At 40.2% G+C, this 19843-nt stretch overlaps 1 protein-coding gene across 3 annotated transcripts in view; it reads right to left on the bottom strand.

The window, feature by feature from the left end:
* Positions 1 to 19843, bottom strand: part of TAFA2 (TAFA chemokine like family member 2) — a 643090-nt gene that overhangs the window by 286214 nt on the left and 337033 nt on the right. For all 3 annotated transcript variants that reach the window (XR_012753036.1, XM_075344946.1, XM_075344947.1), the window contains exon 2: positions 1692 to 1746. The gene's annotated coding sequence lies outside the window, so the exon portion shown is untranslated. The remainder of the gene's footprint in view (positions 1 to 1691; positions 1747 to 19843) is intronic.

Here is a 19843-nt window from a genome sequence, read left to right as displayed (position 1 = left end):
GAAAACGTAAGTTTGGTGTTCATACCCAACATTGACATGGACTCTCGAGGTTTCAGTGGTACTTTTGGAGAATCTAATCCATATGAATGTTTCCAAATTCTCCCTTGATGACAGATGTTGGGGAAAGGAAGAATTGAACTTGATGGATTTTATCTTGCTTCTGGCACTTTGAGTCCAGCACTGGCTTGTTCCCTTCTCCCCAATGAGATCACATGCATGCCCCAGCTGCTCATGCATTTGCATGGAAATGGTTTTAACAAAATTACCGTATTTTTCGCTTTATAAGATGTACCGGATTATAAGACGCACCCCAAATTTAGACATAAAAAAGGTAAAAAAAAATGGGGTCCGTCTTATACTTCAGTGTTCTCTTACCGGAGGGGGGAAGGATAGGTGGTGAAGCAGGTCACAGGAGGCTCAGGTTGTGCTGGCAGGCGTGGCGGGTCAGTGGTGGCAGGTACCGTGGCATCCGTGGTGGCAGGCGCGGTGGGGTCCATGGTGGCAGGTGCGGTGGCAGGAGCCGCGGGGTCCGTGGTGGCAGCAGCAGCGGCAGTGGGTGAGTCCTGTAGCAGGCCGGTGCAGTGAGAGTGTCCGCAGTCCCTGTTCAAATGGTGGCTCAGTGGTAGCAGCGGCAGTGACGGCTCAGTGGTGGCAGTGGCAGTGACGGCTCAGTGGTGGCAGCAGCGGTGACAGCTCAGTGGTGGCAGTGGCAGTGACGGCTCAGTGGTGGCAGCGGTGGCGACGGCTCAGTGGTGGAGCAAACCGATGCGGTGTTTTCCCAGTGTGTCCGCGGTCCCAATTCAAGTAATGGTGCCCGGAGCGGAACATGCGCAGATGGAGCTCTCATCCAAGGGCTCCATCTGCGCACGCGCTGACTCCCAAAGCAGCGCGTGCGCAGATGGAGCTCTCATCCAAGAGCTCCATCTGCGCACGCGCACGCTCATGGCGCCATCATTTGAAAATGGGACCGCGGACAAACTGGGTAACTTGCTGCACAGCCGCCCGCCCGCATGCACAGAGTGGCAGCCAGCAGGCTGCCCGCCCACCCTGCGTGCAAGCGGCAGGGTACCTGTGCTTGCATGCGGGTGGCAGCCGAGTGCCTGTGTGAGGGCGGCAGCCGGCTGCCGCTGGCACACAGCACCCGGCTGCCGCCAGCACACAGCACCCGGCTGCCGCCTGCACACAGCACCCGGCTGCCGCCCGCACACGGTCACGGGTACCCGGCTGCCACCGCACGCAAGCACAGGTACCCGGCTGCTTGCACGCAGCCACAGGCACCCGGCCGCCCGATCGCCGCACAGACAGGACCCGCAGGTACCGCTATATTCGGATTATAAGACGCACCCCCCATTTTCCTTACAAATTTTTGGGAGGAAAAGTGCGTCTTATAAAGCGAAAATACGGTAGCTGTGAGCCAAATGAGCATTAGAGGATCATTATTTTATGAATATGGCCAAATTTTGTCTTAAGTTCAATCCCATAAAAATAAACCTCTTTTTCATAACCGCTTAAAATTATAGTAAAAATGATCTTCCTAAGAGGTAGTTCTTTCAAGTAAACTATAATATTATAGGATTATAAGAATTCATAAGCGATCACAAAAATCTCTGGTTTAGAGGAGGAGATTTGAAGTGATTTTGCAGTACTTTGTCATTCAAAAAATTCTTTTCCAAATATAAAAATGTTCTTACCTCCTTCATTCAAAATCCAGATTCCCCCCAGGCACACAAGAATACAGTTTAACATCTGTAAAATAAATTGTAAATGATTAGTTGTCAGTTTTTTATGCACCTTGTTATAATATTGTATGTATCTAGGATGAATATTACTAACAAAGAGTGGCCCACATCACCAAAACCTTTACGTCTTTGCTAGAGAAATCTTTAAACATGTAATAGAATTTTCAACTTAATGTTTTATTCCCAGCTTCAATTGCTTCAATATGTAAATGAGTTGTCCAGAACTTGCAAATTTAATTGGTCATTATTACTATATTGAACACATGTTCAGCTGATATCTGTTCTGGTGGTTGCCATATATATGCAATTTATTGAGTGTAACACAGTTTTCCCATACGTTGTTTAATGGCTGCTTTAAGGTTTTTCACTTATCTCTTATACATTATCCAATAAAGGGGCTGCTGTGTTCTACTGAAGCCATTGATTCCATCCAGCAACCACATAAACCCCAATATTAACCAATAGGTCAGACCACTTATCAAATATACGGCTTGGCAGTCACTTGGTTAATAGTGATCACAAAATAATAAGTTTTCATGTACCCTTTGATAAGATGTATGGTAGGGGAGTTACAAAGATATCAGGAGGGCGGATTTCCAATGTATAAGAGATGAGTTTAGTGCCATAAATTGGGACAATGTCTTGAGAAATTAAGGTCCACAAAACAAATGGGACACTTTTATAAGTATCCTGAATAGGACCTGTGCACAATATATACCCTATGGGAATAAACAAGCTAGAAATAGGAGGAAATCGCTATGGCTAAATAGAGCTGTAAGGGTCACAATAAATGACAAAAAGAAAGCGTTTAGAGAATTCAAGCAAAAGACTAGTGAGGAAGCATTAAATGCTTATAGAATATTAAGTAAATTCTGTAAAAAGCAAATCAAGGCAGCAAAGATTGAGACAGAGAGACTTATTGCCAAAGAAAGTAAAAATAATCCAAAATTATTCTTCAACTACATGAAGAGTAAGAAACTCAAAAATTATAGTGCTAACCCTTAAAAATAGTCTGGGTGAAATGGTGGAAGAGTATGAAGGAAAGACTAATCTGCTAAATGCTTTTTTCTCAACAGTATTTATGCAAGAAGATCCCATTACAGATGACATGATCAGTGATACCATGAATTGCCTTGTAAATGTCACCTGCTTAACCCAGCAGAAAGTGCGCCATCGCCACCTCAAATAACTAAAGTAAACAAATCTCCATGGCCAGATGGCATACACTCCTGAGTACTGCAGGAATTAAGTACAGTCATAGACAGACCATTATTTTTAATAGTCAGAGATTCTATAATAACAGTAACCGTACCACTGGCCCAAAATCTGAGCCTAAAAGTTATAGGCTGGTAAGTTTAACCTATGCTATGGGTAAAAACCTTGAGGGCTTCCTAAGTGATGCTATCCTGGAGTATCTCAAGAAGTATAACCTCATGACGCAGTATCAACATGGGTTTATGAGGGATTAGTCCTGTCAAACTAATCTAATTGGCTTCTATGACAAGGTACATTCTAGACTGAAGCAGGGAAATGCAGTGGATCTTGTCTATATGGATTTTTTTAAAGGTGTTTGATACAGTGCTACACAAAAAGTTTGTACATAAAATGAAACTAATGGGATTAGGTGAACATATGTGTAACAGGGTTAAGAACTGGTTTAGTGATAGGAAACAAAGGGTGGTTATTAATGAAACACACTCAGACTGGGTCACAGTTAACAGGTATCACAGGGTTCAGTATTGGGCCCTCTTCTTTTTAACATATTTATTAATGACCTTGTATGGGGCCTAGAGAGTAAAATTTTAATATTTACAGATGATACTAAACTCTGCAAGGTAATTAATACAGAAGAGGATAATTTAATATTTCAAAAGGATTTATGTAAGCTAGAGACTTGTGCTGAGAAATAGCAATTGAAGGGTAATGTAGATAAATGTAAAGTCATGCACTTGGGCATAGGAAATAAAATGTATACTCGTGTACCTAATTGTAAAACACTAGATAAAACTGTCACTGAAAAAGACTTTGGTGTATGGATGGACAGTAAACTCAGCTTTCCTGACCAGTGTAAGGCAGCTGCTGCCAAAGCTAATAAAATAATGGAATGCATTAAAAGAGGCATAGATGCTCATGAGGAGAATATAGTTTTACCCCTATACAAGTCACTAGTGCGACCACACTAAAGCGGGCTTTACACGCTACGAGATCGCCACAGCGATCTCGTTGGGGGGCACGGATTTTGTGACGCACATCCGGCCACGGTAGCGATGCCGTTGCGTGTGACACCTATGAGCGATTTTGCATCGTCGCAAAAACGTGCAAAATCGCTCATTGGGGACATGGAGGTCCATTCTCGAATATCGCTACTGCAGCAGTAACGAAGTTGTTCCTCGTTCCTGCGGCAGCACACATCGCTCCGTGTGACACCGCAGCAACGAGGAAGCTCTCCTTACCTGCCTCCTGGCCACAATACGGAAGGAAGGAGGTGGGTGGGATGTTTGTCCCGCTCATCTCCGCCCCTCCGCTTCTATTGGCCGACGGTTCAGTGACGCTGCTGTGACGTTGCTGTGACGCTGAACGAACCGCCTCCTTTGCCGGTCACAGCGACGTTGCAGGGCAGGTAAGTAGTGTGATGGGTCCGGGCGATGTTGTGCGACACGGGCAGAGATTTGCCCATGTCGCACAACCGATAGGGGCGGGTACACACGATGGCGATATCGGTACCGATATCGCAGTGTGTAAAGCGGCCTTTAGAATACTGTGTACAATTTTGGTATCCAGTGCATAAGAAGGATATTGCTGAACTAAAGTGAATGCAGAGAGGAGCAACCAAGATTATTAAGGGAATAGGTAGACTGCAATACTAAGCTTACTTAACTTGATATTATTCAGTTTTTAAAAACAAGACTTAAGGGCGATTTTTTACCATGTACAAATACATGAGGGGACAGTACAGAGGCCTTTCTAATGATCTCTAATGATCTTTCTAAACCTAGGCCTGTGACGGGAATTAAGGGGCCTCCTGTACATCTAAAAGAAAGAAGGTTTAATTATAATCACAGAAACATTATAATTTTTCAAGAAAGCCTGGATGACTTTCTTGAAAAATATAATATTACTGATTATGTGCACTAGATTCTATGATTGGACGTTGATCTAGGGAATTAGTCTCATTGCCGTATGTGGAGAGAGAAATTCCACAGAAGAAATGCTACCACAGGTCTCATGTATCCGTTGTTTCAGGTGCCCCACATCCTGGATCCTGGATCTGCGGTATTGCTCTCGGTGTGTCAAGATTGGGAGAAGAGAATTGCGTTGACAATTCAACACAATGGGCAGCACTTTGAGCACATCCTTTAGGGGGTTACTGTCGTTGTTCCATGTCACACATGTATCATAAACTCGATAATGAATTAAGCTACATTAACATTAGCACACCATGGTTTTTCTTGTGCAATTCTTTGTGTTTGATATGTCACATGACCCCTTCCCATTGAAAAAAATTAAAGATGAATTCAAAATGGCGGATTTGCAGATGGCTGCCATGGGCATCACCAGGCCTCATATGTTTGGCCCCTCCCATGTACTAATATGCCACAAACAGAAGGGTGATATCAGCAACCACTTCCATTTTATCAGGGTGTATTCATGCTTATGACCTACTCTGTACATTTAAATAACATAGGGTACTTGGTTAGCACAGTTTGATCAAAAAGTGTAAAAGTCATCCCATTGTGACAAGATGTAGCTATCCTACTCTAGTACTAAAACCATACCTTGTGTAAGTGACATCAGTGTAAATAAGGGCAGAGAAGGACAAGGCTGGAACTGAAACCATCTGTCCTTGAAAGCCATATAGATGCAATCTCTAACTCAGAGGAAGGGACAATGGCTCCAATTGTACAAAGTAGAAAAAAACCACAGCAATTCCAAAGAATGAGCCAGAGTATAAATTAATATGTTTAATAGGAGCATAATCACATCGTGGCCATTTCAGTCAGTCAGGATAGTCCTACCCTAGGATTAAAACCTTACCTTGCCTCAGTGACATCAGCCTAAATAAGAGTAGAGAAGGAAAAGGCACAAATTGAATGCAATGCATCTGTACTGGGAAGCTATAGAGATACAAAGTGCAAAAAACACACAAAAAAACCCCAAAAGAATAAGTATAAGTTGGTATATGTGCATTTGGGATGTCCTACTATAATATTAATATTATTTAAATGTACTACCATTGTTTACTTATTTACTTTATTATAGGGTAAATGATGATTTTGTGTTTTTTTCAAGAAAAAATGGAAAAAAACCACCACTAGCGACGACCATAAAATCCAAGAGTTTATTCAAAAATAGATTACAATCCAGAGTATAACACAGCGGTACAGAGCATGGCTAGGAAAGGAGTACACGGCATGACTAAAGATCGGAAGGGTCAGAAACAAATTGCTGTGTACTCCTAGTCACGCTCTGTACCACTGCATTATACTTTGGATGCTAATCTATTTTTGAATAAGCTCTTGGATTTTGTGGTCAGGACTAGTGCTGTTTTTTCTCCATTTTTTCTTTCTAATTAAAAACTCTCCCTTCAGCTTGCGCTCACTAGTTGATTTATCTTCACCAGATATGAGCAAATCATTACTGAATTTTCACCCAAAAATTTGATTTGCGGGGAGCAAATTTGCATGAATGACAATAATGGAAATCTTGTAATTGCCCAGAAAATATACGTGGGGAGAAGAAAGAAAAGCCTACTATCCAAAAAGGCTTGTACTCTATAGGCGAAAGAAAGATAGAAAACCCTGTTGAGCAAAAGAGCTTACAAACTATAGAAGAAAGAGACTTATTCTTATTAGGGTGCTCAAAATCTTGAAGGTTGAGAATGCAGAAATAGCATTCCTGGAGTATGAAGATCTCAATAGAAAATGTAAAAAAGAAATCAAGCTAGCAAAATTAGCTTCTGAACAAAAATCGCCAAGGACATTAAAATAAATCCCAAAAATTGTATAAATACATTATTGCCAAAACAAAAGCAAAGGATGGTATTGACCCCTTAAAATATAATAACAAGTTAATTATAGAGGACAAACAAAAGGCTGAGATATTAAACAGGCACTTCTCCTCCATGTTCACCAAGAAACTGACTGTTCCAGGGATCATTCCAATAGTTAAAAATCAATTGATATTAATTTAACACAAGAAGAAGTACGCCTGCGTCTGAGTAAATTAAACATTGACATATCTCCCGGGCCAGATGGCATTCATCCACGAATATTGAGGGAATTGAGCTGCGTAATCGACAGACCACTGTATCTCATCTTTTTAGATTCACTTGTAACAGGGTTGGTGCCTCAGGATTGGAGGATTGCTGATGTGGTACCGATATTTAAGAAAGGTAAGCGGGTGGATCCAGGCAACTACCGGCCACATCTAGAGTATGGGATCCAGTTTTGGGCTCTACATTTTAAAAAGGACATTCAGAAGTTAAAGTCAGTTCAAAGGTGGGCAACTAGACTACTACAAGGAATGGAAGGCCAAAATATGGATTTGTTTAGCTTAGAAAAAAGACGTCTCAGAGGAGATCTCATTTCTATGAATAAATACATGTGTGGTCAATATAAAGGACTGGCTCATGACTCATTCCTTCCGAAAACAATACTAAAGACCAGGAGGAATATACTGCAAGTAGAAGAAAAGTGATTCTGGCAGCTAAATAGGAAAGGGTTCTTTACAGTTAGAGCAGTCAGACTGTGGAATGCTGTAACACAAGAGGTAGTAATGGCAGATACTATAACAGCTTTTAAAAAAGGGCTGGATGATTTCCTCAGTACACACAACATTGTCGGTTATAAATGAATTAATGACAAAATGTAGAACTGGTGGAGGAAGGTTGAACTAGATGGACCTAGGTCTTTTTTCAACCTATGTAACTATGTAACTATAATATAATTCAGTTCTTCTGTAGATGTGAAATGACTCTGCCATACAAACTGTGCTCCACTGGAAACCACTAATCTGTAATGACCTAGGCAATGATCACCACAGTACAGTACAAGGTATGATAATCTGTAAGATGTGAAATCTTTAGGGCATTATGGGGAGGCGCACAAGGCAACACAAAAATTACTTTAACCAACTGTTTGGTGCTTTATTGTGTTTGTAGGAAATGGTGCCTTACAATTTTTTTAAATTGAATTTCCAAATGTTTGTATTTACGTGACACTGGACAGTTCTAGAATTGCAATTACAACTTGATCCTCTCTGAATCAATCTGTTCATCTCTAATATTATCCCATTTTGCAGTCTACTGTCGATTTAACTTATGTAGATGGCAAATAATCCAAATTCTTCAATGAAAGCCAATTACAAAATTAAATTTAGCCACAAATACATGGATTTAATATAGAAATGCAGTAATAGATGTCCACATTTTTTAGTGGTACTGTACAACATAGCAATAGACACAGTCAGATGTCATTGTATATTATATGTATGGATTATCAATGATTTGTCAGCAGTTGGGTAAGATGCCTAACATTTAGTGATCACCTGCCTATGTCCACACTTGTTTTGTGCCGCCCTGCACCTATCCATCTAATAAAGTTTTTTCACTTTTTTGTACCCTGGACTTTGGTCGTATTTTCTCTTGTTTGTACAGTCAGAAAAGGGAAACTTGATGACAGATACTCTTTAAGTAATTCATGTCTTTATTTAAAAAAAAAAAACTATTAAAATTCATTCAAATGTGTGTTTAAGTTGCATTCCTTCTTCAATGAACATGTTAGCAACTCATTTTTGTTATTTTCATGGACGTAACTACTAAAGTGGCAATCATGACAGCTATTATGGGGTCAACAACTACGGTAAATATATTGACCTAATGTGCAGGTGTACTTGTGTGTGAATAATAAAGTTGATTTTCTGAAATGTGTAAGATTTGTGGTTCTCACAGGTCTCTATTCCGCTAAGCAAATGAGGTCACATGTAAACATTCAGAGCCACTAAACGTGGTTGGTTACCAGAGATGCTACCAGTAAAAACAATTCAAAAATTTCGAAAAAGAAAAATTCTGATTACAAAATACCGGTTGATTTGTTTTTAAGTACAGTGATGCATATGCTTTTGTGTCACCATTTTTTGAGATCCATAACATTCTTATTTTTCCTTCAATGTTTGCATAGCTGTAGTTTTCATTTAAACTATGTTGTGGTATATCAGTCATTTTGATCACTTTTTAATGTAGATTATTATTATTATTATTATTATTATTATTAATAATGAGTCTGAATTATGATGCCTGTGCCTATAAATTGCTAATCTGGCATTACGATTTTTTTTAACATTAAATGGATTGTGCACTACTCTTACAACCCCTTCTCAAGCAGTGTTTTTGCCCTCATTAAAATAAAAATATTTATACTCACCTCCGGTTCCAGTGGTGTTGGAATTTGAATTCCCAAGGCTCATGTGAGGTTGTTATGTGATGCATGCCCTATGCCCAATCGGTGCAGTCTTTACTCTTCTCGCTAATAAAGCATCAAGAGGAAATCAGAGCTGTGGCTGGTTGCTCACTTTATCTTGATGTTTGATATGTCCAAAGGCGGGGTGAAGCCAACGCTGATTGAGCACAGTGCACTTATTACGGAACACAGTCACATGAGACCCAGAAGACCACCACCACAGGAGCTAAGTATAAGTGTGTTTAATAGTGTGAAAAACCTCTTTAAACACAACAATGGGAGGTGGTGAAAGCTACTATGCATCCACAATGGTGATCATGCTATTTAACCCCTTGATGACCTTTGATGTACCTGTACAGTCAAGGCTGTATCTGTCCCTTTAATGCAGGCTCACGCACCGAGTTTCCCTGCACATGTTAGCTGATATGACCAGCTGACATAGGGAGCTAACAGGCACGAGTGGATCAGAGATCCACCCACACCTGTTAGCTAGGTAAATCCTGCTGTCAATCTCTAACAGCAGGATTTAACACGCTCTGGCAGGAAACGTGCACTTCCCTGCTGCCATCAGCAGCCCTGTGATGTGATCACAGTGAACTAATGGGTAGTTATGACAGCTAGGGGTTCAGTTGATGACTCATGTCTGTCATAATGTAGTTCCTATGAACACCGGCATTAACAGGAGATCAGCATTTCTGATGTTCAAAAGGATGCTGAAGCATTGCCCTGCATAGCAGAAGTGATCAGACAGAGTGAGATTCAAGTCCCCTAAGGCGAGTAGTAAAATCAATTAAAAAAAAAGTTTAAAAAAACGTGAAAAAATAAAAGATCAAATTACTCACCTTTCGCCCCATTGAAAATAAAACAAAAAAATACACATATTTGGTATTGCAAGAAGTTAATCTGATTGGTAAAAGGTGTAATGAGAAAAAAGAATTAAACGTCAGAATTACTTTTTTTGGTTGTTGCTATATTGCAAAACTGCAATAAGAGGAGATCAAAACATTACATTTACCCAATCATAGTATAATTAAAAACATCATCTCAAATTGCAAAAAATAAGCTGTAACACATCCCCAGATCCCAAAAAATGAGAATGCTAGGCATCTTGGAAAATGGCAACAAAGGCGCAATTCTTTTTTTTTCGTAAATTTCTGTATTTTTTTTAACATCTAAATAAAAATAAAATTATACTTGTTAGGTATCTTCGAACTCGTACTGACTTGTGGAATCATATTGCCCAGTCAGTTTTACCATGTGGTCAACATGGTAAATAAAAAATGGTGGTGTGGCAGAATGAATGGTGTCATTCAAAACTACAACTCGTCCCGCAAAAATAAAGCCCTCATATGGCTATATTAAAGGAAAAATAAAAAGTTATGGCTCTTGGAAGAAGCGGGAGAAAAAAAACAAAAACTAAAAATGGAAAATTGTCAGGTGGTGAAGGGGTTAAATGCTGCTGTAAGTGCCAGTAACTGCTGTTATTGACAGATGGCAGCAAAGTATTAAAGGCAGCATCTGCTCTGTATGTAGATATACAGCAGAATCAGCAAGGGGGTTATCATTATCACACTTTTACAACAAACATGTATTACTCCTTTACTGATACATCACCTTGTGCATTATTTTTCAGCAACAGGAAGACTAAAAAGAGTCCTAGTTAGGGATGATCGAATACCTCAATTATTCGGCTTCGCGAATATTCGACCAATAGGTCACTGCTACGCGAATATTCGATGCGCAATGTAAGTCTATGGGAAGCCCGAGTAGTTGTTATTCCGAAAGACTTACATTGCGCATCAAATATTCACGAATAGTCGAATAGCGGCGACCTATTCGGAAAATATTCGTGAAGCTGAATATTTGAGGTATTCGATCATCCCTAGTCCTAATCTTTTTATATTTTGAATATGCTACTGAACACATTCAAAGTGAGTCAAGTTTTATTGTTTGGCCCAATGATTGCTTTTTACTTCCCTGGTTAACCTTATGTTCCAGGCCAACTATTAGGGTACATTCACACTGCATAAAAACATTGCATAATTTTAGTATGTATATGTGGATAGAAAATCCGCAGCAGAATACATAACAATGCATACAGTATGAGGTTCTACAAAGTGTACCTACTGCAGAATTTATACACATGGAAATTAATCTGTGGTATAGATTTCTAAAGTCACAGCATTACATTATCTGGCTTAGGGTGGTTGCAAAACAGATGGTCTAATTTGAGAGACCTCAGACCATGGGGTATCTCCTAGCTAAATTAGTCCTCCTTTTTTGGACTGATGAGGCTCAAACACCCCTAAACACATGTATTCAGATAGTGTATGGCTAAGTTTCTTATTCTAAAGGCCACGTCACACTAAGCAACACCGCTAGCAACAGCGCTGCTAAGGAACAACTTTTGTGACGTTGCTAGCGATGTTACTGTGTGTGACATCCAGCAACATCCTGGCCCCTGCTGTGAGGTCGTTGGTTGTTGCTGAATGTCCTGGGCCATTTTTTAGTTGTTGCTCTCCCGCTGTGAAGCACACATCGCTGTGTGTGACAGCGAGAGAGCAACAACTAAATGTGCAGGCAGCAGGGGCTGGCTTCTGCGGACGCTGGTAACCACAGTAAATATCGGGTAACTAAGAAGCCCTTACCTTGGTTACCCGATATTTACCTTCGTTACCAGCGTCCGCCGCTCTCAGCGGTCAGTGCCGGCTCCTGTTCTCTGCACACGTAGCTGGAGTACACATCGGGTGATTAACCCGATGTGTACTGTGGCTAGGAGTGCAGAGAACAGGAGCTGGCACTGACAGCCAAGAGCGGCAGACACTGGTAACGAAGGTAAATATCGGGTAACCAAGGTAAGGGCTTCTTGGTTACCCGATGTTTACTGTGGTTACCAGCATCCGCAGAAGCCGGCTCCTGCTGTCTGCACACGTAACAGAGTACACATCGAGTAATTAACCCGATGTGTACTGTGGCTAGGTGTGCAGCGAGCCAGCGCTAAGCGGTGTGCGCTGGTAACCAAGGTAAATATCGGGTTGGTTACCCGATATTTACCTTAGTTACCAAGCGCAGCATCGCTTCCACGTGGCGCTGGGGGCTGGTCATGGGTTGCTGGTGAGATCTGCCTGTGTGATAAGCTCACCAGCAACCCGTGTAGCGACGCTCCAGCGATCCCTGCCAGGTCAGGTTGCTGGTGAAAAAACGAAGGACAAGAGGAGATCAAAATAGGTCCAAATATATTTTTTATTAATAAAAGGTGCGGACAGGTGAGGGGGGTCAAACCCGGTATACATCACTGCAGTTAACATATGCAACAATTGTGCAAAACATTATCCAATGTCAAGATTGTGAATATATATGCACAGTCAAGTAATCCAATCTGCACTAGATAAAGAGAATTTAAGTATATCTAAAAAAGGGGGGAATGTTCAATGTCCCTTAATGATATACAAAGCTCAATTATCCTCAAATGCACACAGGGGGAGTTAGGAGTTATATATGTGGACCACATAAATTGCTCCAAAAACTAACCGTGGAGCACATTTCAATCCATGGATATAGTCACACAAAATATCCGTCATTTACCCATAGAGTGCACAGGGGATAAGAGATATATGGGATATGAGCGTTGTCTTAAATAAATAGGCAGAAAAGATACTTGCTGACCAGCAAAACAGGACTTATATATTTACCTGAGATAATAGTAGCTGTAGTGGACTGTGCCCAATATCTCATTAATGATATACAAAGCTCAAAATTCAATTATCCTCACATGCACCCAAGAGGAATCAGGGACTATATGTAATGAAAAAACCACATAAGTTGCTCCAGGCTCAAACCATGGAGCACGTTATAATCCGTGGGCATTGTCACATAAAACATCCATCAATTACCCATAGGGTGCACAGAGGATAAGATAAACGGAATATGAGCATTGTCCAAGAGTAAATAGCAGAAAACAGGTACTTGCTAATCGGCAATTCAAGACATACAATTTACCTGAGATAATATTAACTGCAGTGGACTGCGCCCAATGCGCATTTCGGTGTTAACCTTCGTCAGGGGGCGTGAACTAACACAGGGGAAGTGAGGTAATTATAGGCCTATAATTACCTTACTTCCCCTGTGTTAGTTCACGCCCCCTGATGAAGGTTAACACCGAAATGCGCATTGGGCGCAGTCCACTGCAGTTAATATTATCTCAGGTAAATTGTATGTCTTGAATTGCCGATTAGCAAGTACCTGTTTTCTGCTATTTACTCTTGGACAATGCTCATATTCCGTTTATCTTATCCTCTGTGCACCCTATGGGTAATTGATGGATGTTTTATGTGACAATGCCCACGGATTATAACGTGCTCCATGGTTTGAGCCTGGAGCAACTTATGTGGTTTTTTCATTACATATAGTCCCTGATTCCTCTTGGGTGCATGTGAGGATAATTGAATTTTGAGCTTTGTATATCATTAATGAGATATTGGGCACAGTCCACTACAGCTACTATTATCTCAGGTAAATATATAAGTCCTGTTTTGCTGGTCAGCAAGTATCTTTTCTGCCTATTTATTTAAGACAACGCTCATATCCCATATATCTCTTATCCCCTGTGCACTCTATGGGTAAATGACGGATATTTTGTGTGACTATATCCATGGATTGAAATGTGCTCCACGGTTAGTTTTTGGAGCAATTTATGTGGTCCACATATATAACTCCTAACTCCCCCTGTGTGCATTTGAGGATAATTGAGCTTTGTATATCATTAAGGGACATTGAACATTCCCCCCTTTTTTAGATATACTTAAATTCTCTTTATCTAGTGCAGATTGGATTACTTGACTGTGCATATATATTCACAATCTTGACATTGGATAATGTTTTGCACAATTGTTGCATATGTTAACTGCAGTGATGTATACCGGGTTTGACCCCCCTCACCTGTCCGCACCTTTTATTAATAAAAAATATATTTGGACCTATGTTGATCGCCTCTTGTCCTTCGTTTTTTCTGTACTGTAATAGTGATTTGGTCTTACTATTGTGGTCCTCATTCTGCACATTATACTATATTGTGGTAATTGTTTATTATCGTTATGCAGAAATTGTGTATGCCATTCCTTACAGGTTGCTGGTGGTATCGCTGGAGCGTCGCTTAGTGTGACATCTCACCAGCGACCTCCTAGCAACTTACCAGCGATCCCTATAAGGTTGTATCGTTGTTGGGATTGCTGGTAAGTTGTTTAGTGTGATTGGGCCTTTAGGCATTTGGCAAAGCTTGTTAAAGGCTCAAGTATTGATTTTTAGGATTTCTACGCTCAATGAGAAGCACAAAAGTTCAAGTCCTCTTGGTCTCAGAAGTGGCTACTTGCATAACTGTATTTATTGTTATTTTACAGATCACAATGGACGCTGCTGATGTGTTCACATCAATATTTCAAACTGTAGATATATTTCACTTCAAGATCATTATCCAAAGTGCTAATAAAAATGTGGGCTGTACATGACTTTTTTAGAAGGCTACTAGTAAAATTGTAAAAAAATCAGGTTACAAACCTAGCTCAGACACAGTTAAAGTACTGTGCATGGGACTTTTAATATGGAGCTGGTTAAGTGTGTATCCTCCATCTACTGCACTGCAAAATTCAACAGAATGCATTTGTACCCTACAAGCAATGCTCAAAGAGTCTCTTGGAGAATACCAATGTTCTATTTTATAAATATATTTATATTATTTGTATACTTAACGTAAGAAAACATTTGTGTAATGCCATATGAAATTGGAGGCATACAGATTTACAATAAAGTGCTCATATGTAGAGATGAGTGAACCTCAGGCTCAAGGCTGGGGGTTCGTGCTTGGAAAATGACGTGAAAATACCCGCGGTGAGTTGAGTGCTATGCTGGTGTCTGAATTATCTGCATTGTCCGCACTGCTGGAAGTGTTTCTTCATCTCAAATTAGGCTTTCATTCAACATACAGAGATGTTTTATTCACGGAGAATTAAAATAAAAGCAAAACACAGTACGCCTTGCTCCGGAAGTATTCTGCTATGTGCTTAAAGCAAAACATTTCTAGAGGTGGGTTGGCAGTGTTTATTTTTTTATTAATTCTCCGTGAACAAAACATCTCAATATGCTGAATTAAAGTCTAATTTTAGATGAACAAACACATCCAGCAGCGCGGACAATGCAGGCAATTCAGACACCAGCATAGCGCTCAACTCACCATGGGGATTTTCTCGTCATTTTCTGAGCCCGAACTCCAAGCCTTGTGCCTGAGGTTCACTCATCTCTACTCATATGCCTCAATATAAAGCGGGGCTCAGACAAACATATACAAAATAGTTTTCCATCCTGAAAAAATTGAGGATTTGTCATATAGAGTATACGATATGCTCTCTATTTCCGTCTTCCGTATGACATCTGTATGGCAATAATTTGTCATCTGTTTTTTACATCAACAATATAATAAATAATAAAAGGTCATATGCAATTTGTTGTGTTAATTGCAATGGATCCATAAAAAACAAATGCCAGGTAATGGTAACCTATAGGTGATCTACTGCTCTTTCACCCATTGGCTTAATATGACATGTTTATGTATTCTCTACAAATTAACAAATTAGCATATATAAACACTTCCACTTTTCTTTGGCTTAATATACCATGTCTATGAATTCTCTACAACATAGCATATATAAACATGTCCATACATTTTAGACAGCTGAAAATATTAAAGTTTAAGTTACAACAAGTACAAAGATCAGTTGTGTTTATCGATTTAACTGTTGATTTATGTTTTATAGTTCAAGTAAAATTCCAGTGCGATTACAGAAGCCAACAAAAGCTCTCCATGCTCCAATGACTGGATTGCTTCCCTACCTGCATAAATTGAAATTACCTCTGTGTTACTCATGCTAATCCACAGCAGGTGTTTTAGATTGCAGAAACAGCACTGATCAAAGGCAGCCTGAATATAAATCACTTAAGGGGAAAAGACATACACAGAACTAAAGAACTGAGTAATTTCATTAGAAAGTCATATACTCTTCAAAGTTAAAAATAACATTCATTTAGTCAAGGCAAATTCCAGTTCTCCTCTAATTACCTACATACCTAATGCAGTATGTATTGGGAATAATTTGAAGTAGTCAAAATGCAATTTATATAGAAGGCAATCATAGTCAAGGGATTTTGTTTGTTGGATTTCTACTGAAAACACATTTAGACCACTTTCACAAAGGGCAGTTTGGCATAATTCTTGGTTCATTTTTTTTACAAAAGTTAGGAGTGGGTCATAAGTGGGGAAAAACTATAGACTGGAGCATACCACAATAATTTTAACATGGGAAATCAGTTACAGCTCCTTAGATATCAGGGGGCTGTACAAAACCTTGCATAAGCTAAAGAAGAAAAAGAAACCCGTATAGATATATGTGCCAATATGTAATAACGTATACCGTATTTTTCGGACGATAAGACGCACCTGACCATAAGACGCACCCTGGTTTTAGAGGAGGAAAATAGGAAAATAAAACTTTAAGCAAAAAAATGTGGTCATGACACACTGTAATGGGGCGAGGATCTGCTCCTGACACTGTTATGAGGGTAATGTCCCCAAATTCTCTACTAAGGTACCCCATCCTAGTAATGATCCTCCTGCCTTGTATATGATCCTGCTATAAACCCCCATCCTGCTCATATACCCCCATCCTGCTCATATACCCCAATCCTGCTTATATACCAGCATCCTTCTTATATACCAGCATCCTGCTCATATTCCCCCATCCTGTTCATATACCCCCATCCTATTGATATTCCCCCATCCATCCTGCTCATATTCCCCCATCCATCCTGCTCATATACCCCCATTCTGTTCATATACCCCCATCCTGTTCATATACCCCCCCATCCATCCTGCTCATATACTCCCATCCTGTTCATATACCCCCATCCTGTTCATATACCCCCATCCATCCTGCTCATATACTCCCATCCTGCTCATATACCCCCATCCTGTTCATATACCCCCCCATCCATCCTGCTCATATACTCCCATCCTGTTCATATACCCCCATCCTGTTCATATACCCCCCATCCATCCTGCTCATATACTCCCATCCTGTTCATATACCCCCATCCTGTTCATATACCCTCCATCCATCCTGCTCATACACTCCCATCCTGCTCATATACTCCCATCCTGTTCATATACCCCCCATCCTGCTAGATGCCCCCATCATGCTCATATACCATCCTGGTATATGGCCTGTATCCTATAGCACAGAGAAAAAAAAACAAACATTTATACTCACCTTTTCCTCACTCCCTGCAGCCGATCATCTTCCTCTCTGCACCACTGACCTGTGTGTGTGTGTGTGTGTGTGGAGCCGTTCCCCTGCAGCACGCGATGTCTTCCTGTCTGTGCCGATCAGCTAATCAGCACAGATCAGCTGACCGGCACAGACAGGAAGACATCGCGTGCTGCAGTGGGACGGCTCCACACACGGGGACGGGTGAGTATACTGATTCACTGCACCCCGCGCTGATGATGACGCGTGGGGGGCAGTGAATACAGCCGCACATGATCACTCCAGGCTGTAATTGCCAGGGGTGATCATGCGGGCCGGCTCTTTACTATGCGTGCGTCCCCGCTCGTCCTCCCGCCCACCTGTCAGCGCCGGCTTCTGCGCTGAGAAATGGGCGGGAGGATGGACGTGCATATGTAATGAGCGGGTCCACGTGGTCACAGCAGGCTGCTACAGCCTGCTCATGCCCCCGATGACCCGCTCCACCGCAGCACCTCATTCCCCGCAGCCACAGTCAGACCATAAGATGCACCCCCCACTTTCCCCCAACATTTGGGGGAAAAAAAGTGCGTCTTATGGTCCGAAAAATACGGTATGTATATATACTGTGTGTGTATATATATATATATATATATATATATATATATATATATATATACTGTATATATACTTTTTTATCATTGTAAAGTGTTCAGAAAAATGAAAATAGTAAAATAGTAGAAGCCTCTCATATAGCCAAATCAGGTCTCCTGCTTCACTGACGAGGGGCAACACCCCAAAACACAAAGCACCCTGTCTGCAAATTGCAATTCTGATATGGCTTTTAGCCTATGTACTATGTTCTGGCTTGCTAAAAGGTCATTATTGACTAATAACGTTGCTTCTTCCAATAGGTGCTACTAGAGTTCAAGACTAGAGATGAGCAAATCTGAGGTTTGATGTTCAGAGTTTAGGCTCAACTAACCGACTTCCAAAAATACAAAGTTCGAGTTTGAGGTTTGAATGAGTTATAAGTGCAAACCACTCAAGCCAGTATTGCTGTGCTTGAGTATGAGTGATGCTCAGCCCTGTGTGAGCCACTTGCAGTGTTTGAACAGCTCACTCTTGGGGTAAAATCAGCGTGATTAGATGTAATGTGCACACAAACAAAATAAGGTTCAGATCAAGTTGGGGTCACAAACCAAACTTTTTTAAGGTTTGACTGTATCTGCTGAACTGAACTTCTAAAGGTTTATCCATCTCTATTCAAGACCTCTTCCTCTCCAAAGAAACCATTTACATAGATTAAATTATAGTAATTTCTAGAACCTCATTTTTACAAAAGAATTTAAGAGTTATGTATGCTTCAATACTATACGTGTTAAAATAAATGCCAGTCCTTCTTAAAAATTATTTTAATAAAATTGAATAACTGTGCCTCCTTGGACTGAAAACTATTTTGTTTCAATTCTTCAGGAAGTACATCAATTTATTTTTTCTCTGATTTGTAAATATGAGATTAAACAAGTAAGATCCCATTGTCATCCAGCAAAAGATCTGAGAATTAAAGATAGATAGAAGGTTGCAAACCTGCATATATTTGGAAATTATTTTTAAAACATTACCAATGGCAAAAGGATTTTTTCATTTTAAACATGTATACCTAGAGTGCACCTTAAATGCCTGATGAATGGGAGCCGCAGGGTTAATAATTCGAGCACAGGAACGAACCCCTTGTAAGCCTGTATGCTTGTCTCAAAATATTCTCCAAGTAGAAAAAGACAATTCAGATGACCTTTTGTTTTTTAGGAGAATTGATATTTAATATAATAACAAAATGGTATCTCTACATTTTTCACTCTTTTTTAGACCTCCAATCCTATTTACCATGCTATGCATCAAACTATAAAATGTATCTCTTCCTGTAAAGCAAAACAAATGATATCTTAATAGCACATTATTCTCTGTGTGTCATTGCACTTAGCAGAATCTCAATCAGTCAAGAAAAAAGTAAACCTAAGGAAGAATAAGAACTTCAAATTTTTTTGTGATTTATGAAAGTATGAGAAGTTCTGACAAATCTTTCCCTATTTTTCAAACTTAAGCAAACCTGTCGGAAGCTTCATTATGAATGTAACATTAGAAAAGTATTGAGCTGAAGACACGATAATGTAAGATATGTAAATGATTGAAGAAAATGCGTTTCACCTCAAATGATGTGGATGCTTTAAAATCGATTTTATTTATTGAGAAAATCATTTTTACTATCATTGTATGATTATATAGTGAAAGATTATAATATATATAATGGTGTATCAACAATGTGTCACAATGTGACTGCAGGATAGCGAGGGACAGG

This window comes from Anomaloglossus baeobatrachus, chromosome 4 (genome assembly GCF_048569485.1).
Source record: "Anomaloglossus baeobatrachus isolate aAnoBae1 chromosome 4, aAnoBae1.hap1, whole genome shotgun sequence".
NCBI classification, from domain to species: Eukaryota; Metazoa; Chordata; class Amphibia; order Anura; family Aromobatidae; genus Anomaloglossus; species Anomaloglossus baeobatrachus.
Note: the sequence above shows the minus strand (reverse complement) of the source record. Positions and strands in the feature narration are given on the sequence as shown.